The sequence below is a fragment of the Brachyhypopomus gauderio genome, unplaced genomic scaffold, assembly GCF_052324685.1.
Source record: "Brachyhypopomus gauderio isolate BG-103 unplaced genomic scaffold, BGAUD_0.2 sc173, whole genome shotgun sequence".
Taxonomy (NCBI): Eukaryota; Metazoa; Chordata; class Actinopteri; order Gymnotiformes; family Hypopomidae; genus Brachyhypopomus; species Brachyhypopomus gauderio.
Window position 1 is genome coordinate 313,076 of NW_027506994.1, and position 12,462 is coordinate 325,537.

The following is a 12,462-nucleotide window of genomic DNA, read 5'->3' on the forward strand; positions in this document are numbered from 1 at the left end:
TTCAGTTTTGACTGCCTAATCATTATAAGTCTGATTTCTAACAAGCAAAAACACGACCAGTCAGAATGGCCGAGGGGTCTAAGGCGCCAGACTCAAGTTGATAAAACTTCCAAAAGTTGGGATTTCTGGTCTCCCAAAGGAGGCGTGGGTTCAAATCCCACTTCTGACAAGTGTTTTTCAATCAACAAATGATTCTAGTTTTGCTGGAACATTCAACACAAGAGCTCATTACATAGTGAGTAAATGAGAGAAAGAAAGAAACTCCTGTGACATCATAATTGAACAAGCTTCAACAATGTAATTTCAGGTTTATTGCTTTTCTTGAAATCTTCAGTTTTGACTGCCTAATCATTAATAAGTCTGATTTCTAACAAGCAAAAATACCGCCAGTCAGAATGGCCGAGCGGTCTAAGGCGCCAGACTCAAGTTGATAAAACTTCCAAAAGTTGGGATTTCTGGTCTCCCAAAGGAGGCGTGGGTTCAAATCCCACTTCTGACAAGTGTTTTCAATCAACAAATGAATCTAGTTTTGCTGGAACTTTCAACACAAGAGCTCATTATATAGTGAGTAAATGAGAGAAAGAAAGAAACTCCTGTGACATCATAATTGAACAAGCTTCAACAATGTAATTTCAGGTTTATTGCTTTTCTTGAAATCTTCAGTTTTGACTGCCTAATCATTAATAAGTCTGATTTCTAACAAGCAAAAATACCACCAGTCAGAATGGCCGAGCGGTCTAAGGCGCCAGACTCAAGTTGATAAAACTTCCAAAAGTTGGGTTTTCTGGTCTCCCAAAGGAGGCGTGAGTTCAAATCCCACTTCTGACAAGTGTTTTTCAATCAACAAATGATTCTAGTTTTGCTGGAACATTCAACACAAGAGCTCATTACATAGTGAGTAAATGAGAGAAAGAAAGAAACTCCTGTGACATCATAATTGAACATACTTGGACAATGTAATTTCAGGTTTATTGCTTTTCTTGAAATCTTCAGTTTTGACTGCCTAATCATTAATAAGTCTGATTTCTAACTAGCAAAAGTACCAGCAGTCAGAATGGCCGAGCGGTCTAAGGCGCCAGACTCAAGTTGATAAAACTTCCAAAAGTTGGGTTTTCTGGTCTCCCAAAGGAGGCGTGGGTTCAAATCCCACTTCTGACAAGTGTTTTTCCATCAACAAATGAATGTAGTTTTGCTGGAACTTTCAACACAAGAGCTCATTATATAGTGAGTAAATGAGAGAAAGAAAGAAACTCCTGTGACATCATAATTGAACATACTTCAACAAAGTAATTTCAGGTTTATTGCTTTTCTTGAAATCTTCAGTTTTGACTGCCTAATCATTAATAAGACTGATTTCTAACAAGCAAAAATACCACCAGTCAGAATGGCCGAGCGGTCTAAGGTGCCAGACTCAAGTTGATGAAACTTCCAAAAGTAGGGGTTTCTGTTTTCCCAAAAGAGGCGTGGTTTCAAATCCCACTTCTGGCAAGTGTTTTTCCATCAACAAATGAATCTAGTTTTGCTGGAACATTCAACACAAGAGCTCATTATATAATGAGTAAATGAGAGAAAGAAAGAAACTCCTGTGACATTATAAGTGAACAAGGTTCAACTCCAGTCAGAATGGCCGAGCGGTCTAAGGCGCCAGACTCAAGTTGATGAAACTTCCAAAAGTAGGGGTTTCTGTTTTCCCAAAAGAGGCGTGGTTTCAAATCCCACTTCTGGCAAGTGTTTTTCCATCAACAAATGAATCTAGTTTTGCTGGAACATTCAACACAAGAGCTCATTATATAATGAGTAAATGAGAGAAAGAAAGAAACTCCTGTGACATCATAATTGAACATACTTGGACAATGTAATTTCAGGTTTATTGCTTTTCTTGAAATCTTCAGTTTTGACTGCCTAATCATTATAAGTCTGATTTCTAACAAGCAAAAACACGACCAGTCAGAATGGCCGAGGGGTCTAAGGCGCCAGACTCAAGTTGATAAAACTTCCAAAAGTTGGGATTTCTGGTCTCCCAAAGGAGGCGTGGGTTCAAATCCCACTTCTGACAAGTGTTTTTCAATCAACAAATGATTCTAGTTTTGCTGGAACATTCAACACAAGAGCTCATTACATAGTGAGTAAATGAGAGAAAGAAAGAAACTCCTGTGACATCATAATTGAACAAGCTTCAACAATGTAATTTCAGGTTTATTGCTTTTCTTGAAATCTTCAGTTTTGACTGCCTAATCATTAATAAGTCTGATTTCTAACAAGCAAAAATACCACCAGTCAGAATGGCCGAGCGGTCTAAGGCGCCAGACTCAAGTTGATAAAACTTCCAAAAGTTGGGTTTTCTGGTCTCCCAAAGGAGGCGTGAGTTCAAATCCCACTTCTGACAAGTGTTTTTCAATCAACAAATGATTCTAGTTTTGCTGGAACATTCAACACAAGAGCTCATTACATAGTGAGTAAATGAGAGAAAGAAAGAAACTCCTGTGACATCATAATTGAACATACTTGGACAATGTAATTTCAGGTTTATTGCTTTTCTTGAAATCTTCAGTTTTGACTGCCTAATCATTAATAAGTCTGATTTCTAACTAGCAAAAGTACCAGCAGTCAGAATGGCCGAGCGGTCTAAGGCGCCAGACTCAAGTTGATAAAACTTCCAAAAGTTGGGTTTTCTGGTCTCCCAAAGGAGGCGTGGGTTCAAATCCCACTTCTGACAAGTGTTTTTCCATCAACAAATGAATGTAGTTTTGCTGGAACTTTCAACACAAGAGCTCATTATATAGTGAGTAAATGAGAGAAAGAAAGAAACTCCTGTGACATCATAATTGAACATACTTCAACAAAGTAATTTCAGGTTTATTGCTTTTCTTGAAATCTTCAGTTTTGACTGCCTAATCATTAATAAGTCTGATTTCTAACAAGCAAAAATACCACCAGTCAGAATGGCCGAGCGGTCTAAGGCGCCAGACTCAAGTTGATAAAACTTCCAAAAGTTGGGATTTCTGGTCTCCCAAAGGAGGCGTGGGTTCAAATCCCACTTCTGACAAGTGTTTTCAATCAACAAATGAATCTAGTTTTGATAGAACTACAAACACAATAGCTCATTATATAATGAGTAAATGAGAGAAATAAAGAAACTCTTGTGACATTATAAGTGAACAAGGTTCAACTCCAGTCAGAATGGCCGAGCGGTCTAAGGCGCCAGACTCAAGTTGATGAAACTTCCAAAAGTAGGGGTTTCTGTTTTCCCAAAAGAGGCGTGGTTTCAAATCCCACTTCTGGCAAGTGTTTTTCCATCAACAAATGAATCTAGTTTTGCTGGAACATTCAACACAAGAGCTCATTATATAATGAGTAAATGAGAGAAAGAAAGAAACTCCTGTGACATCATAATTGAACATACTTGGACAATGTAATTTCAGGTTTATTGCTTTTCTTGAAATCTTCAGTTTTGACTGCCTAATCATTATAAGTCTGATTTCTAACAAGCAAAAACACGACCAGTCAGAATGGCCGAGGGGTCTAAGGCGCCAGACTCAAGTTGATAAAACTTCCAAAAGTTGGGATTTCTGGTCTCCCAAAGGAGGCGTGGGTTCAAATCCCACTTCTGACAAGTGTTTTTCAATCAACAAATGATTCTAGTTTTGCTGGAACATTCAACACAAGAGCTCATTACATAGTGAGTAAATGAGAGAAAGAAAGAAACTCCTGTGACATCATAATTGAACAAGCTTCAACAATGTAATTTCAGGTTTATTGCTTTTCTTGAAATCTTCAGTTTTGACTGCCTAATCATTAATAAGTCTGATTTCTAACAAGCAAAAATACCACCAGTCAGAATGGCCGAGCGGTCTAAGGCGCCAGACTCAAGTTGATAAAACTTCCAAAAGTTGGGTTTTCTGGTCTCCCAAAGGAGGCGTGAGTTCAAATCCCACTTCTGACAAGTGTTTTTCAATCAACAAATGATTCTAGTTTTGCTGGAACATTCAACACAAGAGCTCATTACATAGTGAGTAAATGAGAGAAAGAAAGAAACTCCTGTGACATCATAATTGAACATACTTGGACAATGTAATTTCAGGTTTATTGCTTTTCTTGAAATCTTCAGTTTTGACTGCCTAATCATTAATAAGTCTGATTTCTAACTAGCAAAAGTACCAGCAGTCAGAATGGCCGAGCGGTCTAAGGCGCCAGACTCAAGTTGATAAAACTTCCAAAAGTTGGGTTTTCTGGTCTCCCAAAGGAGGCGTGGGTTCAAATCCCACTTCTGACAAGTGTTTTTCCATCAACAAATGAATGTAGTTTTGCTGGAACTTTCAACACAAGAGCTCATTATATAGTGAGTAAATGAGAGAAAGAAAGAAACTCCTGTGACATCATAATTGAACATACTTCAACAAAGTAATTTCAGGTTTATTGCTTTTCTTGAAATCTTCAGTTTTGACTGCCTAATCATTAATAAGTCTGATTTCTAACAAGCAAAAATACCACCAGTCAGAATGGCCGAGCGGTCTAAGGCGCCAGACTCAAGTTGATAAAACTTCCAAAAGTTGGGATTTCTGGTCTCCCAAAGGAGGCGTGGGTTCAAATCCCACTTCTGACAAGTGTTTTCAATCAACAAATGAATCTAGTTTTGATAGAACTACAAACACAATAGCTCATTATATAATGAGTAAATGAGAGAAATAAAGAAACTCTTGTGACATTATAAGTGAACAAGGTTCAACTCCAGTCAGAATGGCCGAGCGGTCTAAGGCGCCAGACTCAAGTTGATGAAACTTCCAAAAGTAGGGGTTTCTGTTTTCCCAAAAGAGGCGTGGTTTCAAATCCCACTTCTGGCAAGTGTTTTTCCATCAACAAATGAATCTAGTTTTGCTGGAACATTCAACACAAGAGCTCATTATATAATGAGTAAATGAGAGAAAGAAAGAAACTCCTGTGACATCATAATTGAACATACTTGGACAATGTAATTTCAGGTTTATTGCTTTTCTTGAAATCTTCAGTTTTGACTGCCTAATCATTATAAGTCTGATTTCTAACAAGCAAAAACACGACCAGTCAGAATGGCCGAGGGGTCTAAGGCGCCAGACTCAAGTTGATAAAACTTCCAAAAGTTGGGATTTCTGGTCTCCCAAAGGAGGCGTGGGTTCAAATCCCACTTCTGACAAGTGTTTTTCAATCAACAAATGATTCTAGTTTTGCTGGAACATTCAACACAAGAGCTCATTACATAGTGAGTAAATGAGAGAAAGAAAGAAACTCCTGTGACATCATAATTGAACAAGCTTCAACAATGTAATTTCAGGTTTATTGCTTTTCTTGAAATCTTCAGTTTTGACTGCCTAATCATTAATAAGTCTGATTTCTAACAAGCAAAAATACCGCCAGTCAGAATGGCCGAGCGGTCTAAGGCGCCAGACTCAAGTTGATAAAACTTCCAAAAGTTGGGATTTCTGGTCTCCCAAAGGAGGCGTGGGTTCAAATCCCACTTCTGACAAGTGTTTTCAATCAACAAATGAATCTAGTTTTGCTGGAACTTTCAACACAAGAGCTCATTATATAGTGAGTAAATGAGAGAAAGAAAGAAACTCCTGTGACATCATAATTGAACAAGCTTCAACAATGTAATTTCAGGTTTATTGCTTTTCTTGAAATCTTCAGTTTTGACTGCCTAATCATTAATAAGTCTGATTTCTAACAAGCAAAAATACCACCAGTCAGAATGGCCGAGCGGTCTAAGGCGCCAGACTCAAGTTGATAAAACTTCCAAAAGTTGGGTTTTCTGGTCTCCCAAAGGAGGCGTGAGTTCAAATCCCACTTCTGACAAGTGTTTTTCAATCAACAAATGATTCTAGTTTTGCTGGAACATTCAACACAAGAGCTCATTACATAGTGAGTAAATGAGAGAAAGAAAGAAACTCCTGTGACATCATAATTGAACATACTTGGACAATGTAATTTCAGGTTTATTGCTTTTCTTGAAATCTTCAGTTTTGACTGCCTAATCATTAATAAGTCTGATTTCTAACTAGCAAAAGTACCAGCAGTCAGAATGGCCGAGCGGTCTAAGGCGCCAGACTCAAGTTGATAAAACTTCCAAAAGTTGGGTTTTCTGGTCTCCCAAAGGAGGCGTGGGTTCAAATCCCACTTCTGACAAGTGTTTTTCCATCAACAAATGAATGTAGTTTTGCTGGAACTTTCAACACAAGAGCTCATTATATAGTGAGTAAATGAGAGAAAGAAAGAAACTCCTGTGACATCATAATTGAACATACTTCAACAAAGTAATTTCAGGTTTATTGCTTTTCTTGAAATCTTCAGTTTTGACTGCCTAATCATTAATAAGACTGATTTCTAACAAGCAAAAATACCACCAGTCAGAATGGCCGAGCGGTCTAAGGTGCCAGACTCAAGTTGATAAAACTTCCAAAAGTTGGGTTTTCTGGTCTCCCAAAGGAGGCGTGGGTTCTAATCCCACTTCTGACAAGTGTTTTTCCATCAACAAATGAATGTAGTTTTGCTGGAACTTTCAACACAAGAGCTCATTATATAGTGAGTAAATGAGAGAAAGAAAGAAACTCCTGTGACATCATAATTGAACAAGCTTCAACAATGTAATTTCAGGTTTATTGCTTTTCTTGAAATCTTCAGTTTTGACTGCCTAATCATTAATAAGTCTGATTTCTAACAAGCAAAAATACCACCAGTCAGAATGGCCGAGCGGTCTAAGGCGCCAGACTCAAGTTGATAAAACTTCCAAAAGTTGGGATTTCTGGTCTCCCAAAGGAGGCGTGGGTTCAAATCCCACTTCTGACAAGTGTTTTCAATCAACAAATGAATCTAGTTTTGCTGGAACTTTCAACACAAGAGCTCATTATATAGTGAGTAAATGAGAGAAAGAAAGAAACTCCTGTGACATCATAATTGAACAAGCTTCAACAATGTAATTTCAGGTTTATTGCTTTTCTTGAAATCTTCAGTTTTGACTGCCTAATCATTAATAAGTCTGATTTCTAACAAGCAAAAATACCACCAGTCAGAATGGCCGAGCGGTCTAAGGCGCCAGACTCAAGTTGATAAAACTTCCAAAAGTTGGGTTTTCTGGTCTCCCAAAGGAGGCGTGAGTTCAAATCCCACTTCTGACAAGTGTTTTTCAATCAACAAATGATTCTAGTTTTGCTGGAACATTCAACACAAGAGCTCATTACATAGTGAGTAAATGAGAGAAAGAAAGAAACTCCTGTGACATCATAATTGAACAAGCTTCAACAATGTAATTTCAGGTTTATTGCTTTTCTTGAAATCTTCAGTTTTGACTGCCTAATCATTAATAAGTCTGATTTCTAACAAGCAAAAATACCACCAGTCAGAATGGCCGAGCGGTCTAAGGCGCCAGACTCAAGTTGATAAAACTTCCAAAAGTTGGGATTTCTGGTCTCCCAAAGGAGGCGTGGGTTCAAATCCCACTTCTGACAAGTGTTTTCAATCAACAAATGAATCTAGTTTTGCTGGAACTTTCAACACAAGAGCTCATTATATAGTGAGTAAATGAGAGAAAGAAAGAAACTCCTGTGACATCATAATTGAACAAGCTTCAACAATGTAATTTCAGGTTTATTGCTTTTCTTGAAATCTTCAGTTTTGACTGCCTAATCATTAATAAGTCTGATTTCTAACAAGCAAAAATACCACCAGTCAGAATGGCCGAGCGGTCTAAGGCGCCAGACTCAAGTTGATAAAACTTCCAAAAGTTGGGTTTTCTGGTCTCCCAAAGGAGGCGTGGGTTCTAATCCCACTTCTGACAAGTGTTTTTCCATCAACAAATGAATGTAGTTTTGCTGGAACTTTCAACACAAGAGCTCATTATATAGTGAGTAAATGAGAGAAAGAAAGAAACTCCTGTGACATCATAATTGAACAAGCTTCAACAATGTAATTTCAGGTTTATTGCTTTTCTTGAAATCTTCAGTTTTGACTGCCTAATCATTAATAAGTCTGATTTCTAACAAGCAAAAATACCACCAGTCAGAATGGCCGAGGGGTCTAAGGCGCCAGACTCAAGTTGATAAAACTTCCAAAAGTTGGGATTTCTGGTCTCCCAAAGGAGGCGTGGGTTCAAATCCCACTTCTGACAAGTGTTTTCAATCAACAAATGAATCTAGTTTTGATAGAACTACAAACACAATAGCTCATTATATAATGAGTAAATGAGAGAAATAAAGAAACTCTTGTGACATTATAAGTGAACAAGGTTCAACTCCAGTCAGAATGGCCGAGCGGTCTAAGGCGCCAGACTCAAGTTGATGAAACTTCCAAAAGTAGGGGTTTCTGTTTTCCCAAAAGAGGCGTGGTTTCAAATCCCACTTCTGGCAAGTGTTTTTCCATCAACAAATGAATCTAGTTTTGCTGGAACATTCAACACAAGAGCTCATTATATAATGAGTAAATGAGAGAAAGAAAGAAACTCCTGTGACATCATAATTGAACATACTTGGACAATGTAATTTCAGGTTTATTGCTTTTCTTGAAATCTTCAGTTTTGACTGCCTAATCATTATAAGTCTGATTTCTAACAAGCAAAAACACGACCAGTCAGAATGGCCGAGGGGTCTAAGGCGCCAGACTCAAGTTGATAAAACTTCCAAAAGTTGGGATTTCTGGTCTCCCAAAGGAGGCGTGGGTTCAAATCCCACTTCTGACAAGTGTTTTCAATCAACAAATGAATCTAGTTTTGCTGGAACTTTCAACACAAGAGCTCATTATATAGTGAGTAAATGAGAGAAAGAAAGAAACTCCTGTGACATCATAATTGAACAAGCTTCAACAATGTAATTTCAGGTTTATTGCTTTTCTTGAAATCTTCAGTTTTGACTGCCTAATCATTAATAAGTCTGATTTCTAACAAGCAAAAATACCACCAGTCAGAATGGCCGAGCGGTCTAAGGCGCCAGACTCAAGTTGATAAAACTTCCAAAAGTTGGGTTTTCTGGTCTCCCAAAGGAGGCGTGAGTTCAAATCCCACTTCTGACAAGTGTTTTTCAATCAACAAATGATTCTAGTTTTGCTGGAACATTCAACACAAGAGCTCATTACATAGTGAGTAAATGAGAGAAAGAAAGAAACTCCTGTGACATCATAATTGAACATACTTGGACAATGTAATTTCAGGTTTATTGCTTTTCTTGAAATCTTCAGTTTTGACTGCCTAATCATTAATAAGACTGATTTCTAACAAGCAAAAATACCACCAGTCAGAATGGCCGAGCGGTCTAAGGCGCCAGACTCAAGTTGATAAAACTTCCAAAAGTTGGGTTTTCTGGTCTCCCAAAGGAGGCGTGGGTTCTAATCCCACTTCTGACAAGTGTTTTTCCATCAACAAATGAATGTAGTTTTGCTGGAACTTTCAACACAAGAGCTCATTATATAGTGAGTAAATGAGAGAAAGAAAGAAACTCCTGTGACATCATAATTGAACAAGCTTCAACAAAGTAATTTCAGGTTTATTGCTTTTCTTGAAATCTTCAGTTTTGACTGCCTAATCATTAATAAGTCTGATTTCTAACAAGCAAAAATACCACCAGTCAGAATGGCCGAGGGGTCTAAGGCGCCAGACTCAAGTTGATAAAACTTCCAAAAGTTGGGATTTCTGGTCTCCCAAAGGAGGCGTGGGTTCAAATCCCACTTCTGACAAGTGTTTTCAATCAACAAATGAATCTAGTTTTGATAGAACTACAAACACAATAGCTCATTATATAATGAGTAAATGAGAGAAATAAAGAAACTCTTGTGACATTATAAGTGAACAAGGTTCAACTCCAGTCAGAATGGCCGAGCGGTCTAAGGCGCCAGACTCAAGTTGATGAAACTTCCAAAAGTAGGGGTTTCTGTTTTCCCAAAAGAGGCGTGGTTTCAAATCCCACTTCTGGCAAGTGTTTTTCCATCAACAAATGAATCTAGTTTTGCTGGAACATTCAACACAAGAGCTCATTATATAATGAGTAAATGAGAGAAAGAAAGAAACTCCTGTGACATCATAATTGAACATACTTGGACAATGTAATTTCAGGTTTATTGCTTTTCTTGAAATCTTCAGTTTTGACTGCCTAATCATTATAAGTCTGATTTCTAACAAGCAAAAACACGACCAGTCAGAATGGCCGAGGGGTCTAAGGCGCCAGACTCAAGTTGATAAAACTTCCAAAAGTTGGGTTTTCTGGTCTCCCAAAGGAGGCGTGAGTTCAAATCCCACTTCTGACAAGTGTTTTTCAATCAACAAATGATTCTAGTTTTGCTGGAACATTCAACACAAGAGCTCATTACATAGTGAGTAAATGAGAGAAAGAAAGAAACTCCTGTGACATCATAATTGAACATACTTGGACAATGTAATTTCAGGTTTATTGCTTTTCTTGAAATCTTCAGTTTTGACTGCCTAATCATTAATAAGTCTGATTTCTAACTAGCAAAAGTACCAGCAGTCAGAATGGCCGAGCGGTCTAAGGCGCCAGACTCAAGTTGATAAAACTTCCAAAAGTTGGGTTTTCTGGTCTCCCAAAGGAGGCGTGGGTTCAAATCCCACTTCTGACAAGTGTTTTTCCATCAACAAATGAATGTAGTTTTGCTGGAACTTTCAACACAAGAGCTCATTATATAGTGAGTAAATGAGAGAAAGAAAGAAACTCCTGTGACATCATAATTGAACATACTTCAACAAAATAATTTCAGGTTTATTGCTTTTCTTGAAATCTTCAGTTTTGACTGCCTAATCATTAATAAGACTGATTTCTAACAAGCAAAAATACCACCAGTCAGAATGGCCGAGCGGTCTAAGGCGCCAGACTCAAGTTGATAAAACTTCCAAAAGTTGGGTTTTCTGGTCTCCCAAAGGAGGCGTGGGTTCTAATCCCACTTCTGACAAGTGTTTTTCCATCAACAAATGAATGTAGTTTTGCTGGAACTTTCAACACAAGAGCTCATTATATAGTGAGTAAATGAGAGAAAGAAAGAAACTCCTGTGACATCATAATTGAACAAGCTTCAACAATGTAATTTCAGGTTTATTGCTTTTCTTGAAATCTTCAGTTTTGACTGCCTAATCATTAATAAGTCTGATTTCTAACAAGCAAAAATACCACCAGTCAGAATGGCCGAGCGGTCTAAGGCGCCAGACTCAAGTTGATAAAACTTCCAAAAGTTGGGATTTCTGGTCTCCCAAAGGAGGCGTGGGTTCAAATCCCACTTCTGACAAGTGTTTTCAATCAACAAATGAATCTAGTTTTGCTGGAACTTTCAACACAAGAGCTCATTATATAGTGAGTAAATGAGAGAAAGAAAGAAACTCCTGTGACATCATAATTGAACAAGCTTCAACAATGTAATTTCAGGTTTATTGCTTTTCTTGAAATCTTCAGTTTTGACTGCCTAATCATTAATAAGTCTGATTTCTAACAAGCAAAAATACCACCAGTCAGAATGGCCGAGCGGTCTAAGGCGCCAGACTCAAGTTGATAAAACTTCCAAAAGTTGTGTTTTCTGGTCTCCCAAAGGAGGCGTGAGTTCAAATCCCACTTCTGACAAGTGTTTTTCAATCAACAAATGATTCTAGTTTTGCTGGAACATTCAACACAAGAGCTCATTACATAGTGAGTAAATGAGAGAAAGAAAGAAACTCCTGTGACATCATAATTGAACAAGCTTCAACAATGTAATTTCAGGTTTATTGCTTTTCTTGAAATCTTCAGTTTTGACTGCCTAATCATTAATAAGTCTGATTTCTAACAAGCAAAAATACCACCAGTCAGAATGGCCGAGCGGTCTAAGGCGCCAGACTCAAGTTGATAAAACTTCCAAAAGTTGGGATTTCTGGTCTCCCAAAGGAGGCGTGGGTTCAAATCCCACTTCTGACAAGTGTTTTCAATCAACAAATGAATCTAGTTTTGCTGGAACTTTCAACACAAGAGCTCATTATATAGTGAGTAAATGAGAGAAAGAAAGAAACTCCTGTGACATCATAATTGAACAAGCTTCAACAATGTAATTTCAGGTTTATTGCTTTTCTTGAAATCTTCAGTTTTGACTGCCTAATCATTAATAAGTCTGATTTCTAACAAGCAAAAATACCACCAGTCAGAATGGCCGAGCGGTCTAAGGCGCCAGACTCAAGTTGATAAAACTTCCAAAAGTTGGGTTTTCTGGTCTCCCAAAGGAGGCGTGAGTTCAAATCCCACTTCTGACAAGTGTTTTTCAATCAACAAATGATTCTAGTTTTGCTGGAACATTCAACACAAGAGCTCATTACATAGTGAGTAAATGAGAGAAAGAAAGAAACTCCTGTGACATCATAATTGAACATACTTGGACAATGTAATTTCAGGTTTATTGCTTTTCTTGAAATCTTCAGTTTTGACTGCCTAATCATTAATAAGTCTGATTTCTAACTAGCAAAAGTACCAGCAGTCA

At 37.8% G+C, this 12,462-nt stretch overlaps 31 non-coding genes across 31 annotated transcripts; all 31 read left to right on the top strand.

Annotated features, from left to right (window-relative positions):
* The first annotated feature begins 59 nt into the window (after window positions 1–59).
* Window positions 60–169, top strand: trnal-caa (transfer RNA leucine (anticodon CAA)). Its single transcript has 2 exons — window positions 60–97; window positions 124–169. It is a non-coding gene; the product is annotated as a tRNA-Leu (tRNA).
* Window positions 170–389: 220 nt separating this feature from the next.
* trnal-caa (transfer RNA leucine (anticodon CAA)) lies at window positions 390–499 on the top strand. Its single transcript has 2 exons — window positions 390–427; window positions 454–499. It is a non-coding gene; the product is annotated as a tRNA-Leu (tRNA).
* Window positions 500–718: 219 nt separating this feature from the next.
* Window positions 719–828, top strand: trnal-caa (transfer RNA leucine (anticodon CAA)). Its single transcript has 2 exons — window positions 719–756; window positions 783–828. It is a non-coding gene; the product is annotated as a tRNA-Leu (tRNA).
* A 220-nt stretch (window positions 829–1,048) lies between these two features.
* On the top strand, window positions 1,049–1,158 carry trnal-caa (transfer RNA leucine (anticodon CAA)). Its single transcript has 2 exons — window positions 1,049–1,086; window positions 1,113–1,158. It is a non-coding gene; the product is annotated as a tRNA-Leu (tRNA).
* Window positions 1,159–1,946: 788 nt separating this feature from the next.
* trnal-caa (transfer RNA leucine (anticodon CAA)) lies at window positions 1,947–2,056 on the top strand. Its single transcript has 2 exons — window positions 1,947–1,984; window positions 2,011–2,056. It is a non-coding gene; the product is annotated as a tRNA-Leu (tRNA).
* Window positions 2,057–2,276: 220 nt separating this feature from the next.
* trnal-caa (transfer RNA leucine (anticodon CAA)) lies at window positions 2,277–2,386 on the top strand. Its single transcript has 2 exons — window positions 2,277–2,314; window positions 2,341–2,386. It is a non-coding gene; the product is annotated as a tRNA-Leu (tRNA).
* Window positions 2,387–2,606: 220 nt separating this feature from the next.
* Window positions 2,607–2,716, top strand: trnal-caa (transfer RNA leucine (anticodon CAA)). The gene is made up of 2 exons: window positions 2,607–2,644; window positions 2,671–2,716. It is a non-coding gene; the product is annotated as a tRNA-Leu (tRNA).
* Window positions 2,717–2,936: 220 nt separating this feature from the next.
* On the top strand, window positions 2,937–3,046 carry trnal-caa (transfer RNA leucine (anticodon CAA)). Its single transcript has 2 exons — window positions 2,937–2,974; window positions 3,001–3,046. It is a non-coding gene; the product is annotated as a tRNA-Leu (tRNA).
* Window positions 3,047–3,503: 457 nt separating this feature from the next.
* trnal-caa (transfer RNA leucine (anticodon CAA)) lies at window positions 3,504–3,613 on the top strand. The gene is made up of 2 exons: window positions 3,504–3,541; window positions 3,568–3,613. It is a non-coding gene; the product is annotated as a tRNA-Leu (tRNA).
* Window positions 3,614–3,833: 220 nt separating this feature from the next.
* trnal-caa (transfer RNA leucine (anticodon CAA)) lies at window positions 3,834–3,943 on the top strand. Its single transcript has 2 exons — window positions 3,834–3,871; window positions 3,898–3,943. It is a non-coding gene; the product is annotated as a tRNA-Leu (tRNA).
* A 220-nt stretch (window positions 3,944–4,163) lies between these two features.
* Window positions 4,164–4,273, top strand: trnal-caa (transfer RNA leucine (anticodon CAA)). Its single transcript has 2 exons — window positions 4,164–4,201; window positions 4,228–4,273. It is a non-coding gene; the product is annotated as a tRNA-Leu (tRNA).
* A 220-nt stretch (window positions 4,274–4,493) lies between these two features.
* Window positions 4,494–4,603, top strand: trnal-caa (transfer RNA leucine (anticodon CAA)). The gene is made up of 2 exons: window positions 4,494–4,531; window positions 4,558–4,603. It is a non-coding gene; the product is annotated as a tRNA-Leu (tRNA).
* Window positions 4,604–5,060: 457 nt separating this feature from the next.
* trnal-caa (transfer RNA leucine (anticodon CAA)) lies at window positions 5,061–5,170 on the top strand. The gene is made up of 2 exons: window positions 5,061–5,098; window positions 5,125–5,170. It is a non-coding gene; the product is annotated as a tRNA-Leu (tRNA).
* A 220-nt stretch (window positions 5,171–5,390) lies between these two features.
* On the top strand, window positions 5,391–5,500 carry trnal-caa (transfer RNA leucine (anticodon CAA)). The gene is made up of 2 exons: window positions 5,391–5,428; window positions 5,455–5,500. It is a non-coding gene; the product is annotated as a tRNA-Leu (tRNA).
* A 219-nt stretch (window positions 5,501–5,719) lies between these two features.
* Window positions 5,720–5,829, top strand: trnal-caa (transfer RNA leucine (anticodon CAA)). Its single transcript has 2 exons — window positions 5,720–5,757; window positions 5,784–5,829. It is a non-coding gene; the product is annotated as a tRNA-Leu (tRNA).
* A 220-nt stretch (window positions 5,830–6,049) lies between these two features.
* trnal-caa (transfer RNA leucine (anticodon CAA)) lies at window positions 6,050–6,159 on the top strand. The gene is made up of 2 exons: window positions 6,050–6,087; window positions 6,114–6,159. It is a non-coding gene; the product is annotated as a tRNA-Leu (tRNA).
* Window positions 6,160–6,709: 550 nt separating this feature from the next.
* trnal-caa (transfer RNA leucine (anticodon CAA)) lies at window positions 6,710–6,819 on the top strand. The gene is made up of 2 exons: window positions 6,710–6,747; window positions 6,774–6,819. It is a non-coding gene; the product is annotated as a tRNA-Leu (tRNA).
* Window positions 6,820–7,038: 219 nt separating this feature from the next.
* On the top strand, window positions 7,039–7,148 carry trnal-caa (transfer RNA leucine (anticodon CAA)). The gene is made up of 2 exons: window positions 7,039–7,076; window positions 7,103–7,148. It is a non-coding gene; the product is annotated as a tRNA-Leu (tRNA).
* A 220-nt stretch (window positions 7,149–7,368) lies between these two features.
* Window positions 7,369–7,478, top strand: trnal-caa (transfer RNA leucine (anticodon CAA)). The gene is made up of 2 exons: window positions 7,369–7,406; window positions 7,433–7,478. It is a non-coding gene; the product is annotated as a tRNA-Leu (tRNA).
* Window positions 7,479–7,697: 219 nt separating this feature from the next.
* On the top strand, window positions 7,698–7,807 carry trnal-caa (transfer RNA leucine (anticodon CAA)). The gene is made up of 2 exons: window positions 7,698–7,735; window positions 7,762–7,807. It is a non-coding gene; the product is annotated as a tRNA-Leu (tRNA).
* Window positions 7,808–8,027: 220 nt separating this feature from the next.
* trnal-caa (transfer RNA leucine (anticodon CAA)) lies at window positions 8,028–8,137 on the top strand. Its single transcript has 2 exons — window positions 8,028–8,065; window positions 8,092–8,137. It is a non-coding gene; the product is annotated as a tRNA-Leu (tRNA).
* A 457-nt stretch (window positions 8,138–8,594) lies between these two features.
* On the top strand, window positions 8,595–8,704 carry trnal-caa (transfer RNA leucine (anticodon CAA)). The gene is made up of 2 exons: window positions 8,595–8,632; window positions 8,659–8,704. It is a non-coding gene; the product is annotated as a tRNA-Leu (tRNA).
* A 219-nt stretch (window positions 8,705–8,923) lies between these two features.
* trnal-caa (transfer RNA leucine (anticodon CAA)) lies at window positions 8,924–9,033 on the top strand. The gene is made up of 2 exons: window positions 8,924–8,961; window positions 8,988–9,033. It is a non-coding gene; the product is annotated as a tRNA-Leu (tRNA).
* A 220-nt stretch (window positions 9,034–9,253) lies between these two features.
* trnal-caa (transfer RNA leucine (anticodon CAA)) lies at window positions 9,254–9,363 on the top strand. The gene is made up of 2 exons: window positions 9,254–9,291; window positions 9,318–9,363. It is a non-coding gene; the product is annotated as a tRNA-Leu (tRNA).
* A 220-nt stretch (window positions 9,364–9,583) lies between these two features.
* trnal-caa (transfer RNA leucine (anticodon CAA)) lies at window positions 9,584–9,693 on the top strand. The gene is made up of 2 exons: window positions 9,584–9,621; window positions 9,648–9,693. It is a non-coding gene; the product is annotated as a tRNA-Leu (tRNA).
* A 787-nt stretch (window positions 9,694–10,480) lies between these two features.
* Window positions 10,481–10,590, top strand: trnal-caa (transfer RNA leucine (anticodon CAA)). The gene is made up of 2 exons: window positions 10,481–10,518; window positions 10,545–10,590. It is a non-coding gene; the product is annotated as a tRNA-Leu (tRNA).
* Window positions 10,591–10,810: 220 nt separating this feature from the next.
* On the top strand, window positions 10,811–10,920 carry trnal-caa (transfer RNA leucine (anticodon CAA)). Its single transcript has 2 exons — window positions 10,811–10,848; window positions 10,875–10,920. It is a non-coding gene; the product is annotated as a tRNA-Leu (tRNA).
* Window positions 10,921–11,140: 220 nt separating this feature from the next.
* Window positions 11,141–11,250, top strand: trnal-caa (transfer RNA leucine (anticodon CAA)). The gene is made up of 2 exons: window positions 11,141–11,178; window positions 11,205–11,250. It is a non-coding gene; the product is annotated as a tRNA-Leu (tRNA).
* A 219-nt stretch (window positions 11,251–11,469) lies between these two features.
* On the top strand, window positions 11,470–11,579 carry trnal-caa (transfer RNA leucine (anticodon CAA)). The gene is made up of 2 exons: window positions 11,470–11,507; window positions 11,534–11,579. It is a non-coding gene; the product is annotated as a tRNA-Leu (tRNA).
* A 220-nt stretch (window positions 11,580–11,799) lies between these two features.
* Window positions 11,800–11,909, top strand: trnal-caa (transfer RNA leucine (anticodon CAA)). The gene is made up of 2 exons: window positions 11,800–11,837; window positions 11,864–11,909. It is a non-coding gene; the product is annotated as a tRNA-Leu (tRNA).
* Window positions 11,910–12,128: 219 nt separating this feature from the next.
* Window positions 12,129–12,238, top strand: trnal-caa (transfer RNA leucine (anticodon CAA)). Its single transcript has 2 exons — window positions 12,129–12,166; window positions 12,193–12,238. It is a non-coding gene; the product is annotated as a tRNA-Leu (tRNA).
* The last annotated feature ends 224 nt before the right edge of the window (window positions 12,239–12,462 follow it).